Below are 983 nucleotides of genomic sequence, written 5' to 3'. Positions count from 1 at the left end.
AAGGAATCAACTTAAGCTTAGCATAATGGACCACCAGTGAGAATTTAGTCAAAGCTACTACAATGCTACTTTGTGCAAGTAGACTAACTTCACCATCAACCACTTTAGGGTTGATCATCGTTTAACCAAGCAACTTCGTCAACACATTACTCATTATTACATGGATACGATATAAAATCACAATGACTTGATCATCAATTGAGTAACACTACGAGCAACACCCATGTCATTACTTCAAAGGTTTATGTGAACATCAAGTGCCAATTTGATTTGACAAAATGCAACATAAATGCCACATTCCACTGATAGCGATTTACAACACCCAAGACCAATAACTTTTTTACACAACACGAACAAGCTCATGCCATTCTCTTTCCGACCAAACTCAAAACTAATCCAACACTAAGCTACTCAAGGAGCAATAACAAGGTTCTTTAGAAAAGAATTGAGCATTGTAACCCAAGTCTTCCAATAGCGAGCTTAGACAAAATGGTTTAACGCTTTACTACTATCCATCCCACAACTCACTATTTGTAAGACCATTATTTTCTACATGCATCAAGGTAGGGACTCTTGATTGCATAATGTGAATATGAGCAATGAGTCACACCTCGTTGCAAATCATCTTTCCAAGAAGAGAAGATGATTTATGTGTTTGATCCTTCGTCCCCGATGACTCTCTTTTTGGTTTCAACTTGACTAAACCTCAAGCTTGCTTTCACACTACCTTCAGTCCAATCCAAGAAAAGTTTATGAGAGAGCATGGCAATGACTACCTGAACTAATAGACTAATCACTATAGTCTTGATTGATCCATTTGTAAATATGCCTAGGAAAGATCCACTAGTGCCGTGCTAAACAGCTACGGACTAGTTTATTTGCCACTCATAGCAAACCTAGGGAAGGTTTACTTTCACCCATGGTACATGGAACAATTCATGGAACCACTAGAACAACTTATGGAACCAACGATAGGCTAACAT

Source organism: Selaginella moellendorffii, unplaced genomic scaffold, assembly GCF_000143415.4.
Source record: "Selaginella moellendorffii unplaced genomic scaffold, v1.0 SELMOscaffold_86, whole genome shotgun sequence".
Classification (NCBI taxonomy): domain Eukaryota; kingdom Viridiplantae; phylum Streptophyta; class Lycopodiopsida; order Selaginellales; family Selaginellaceae; genus Selaginella; species Selaginella moellendorffii.
This window is presented reverse-complemented; position numbering follows the sequence as displayed.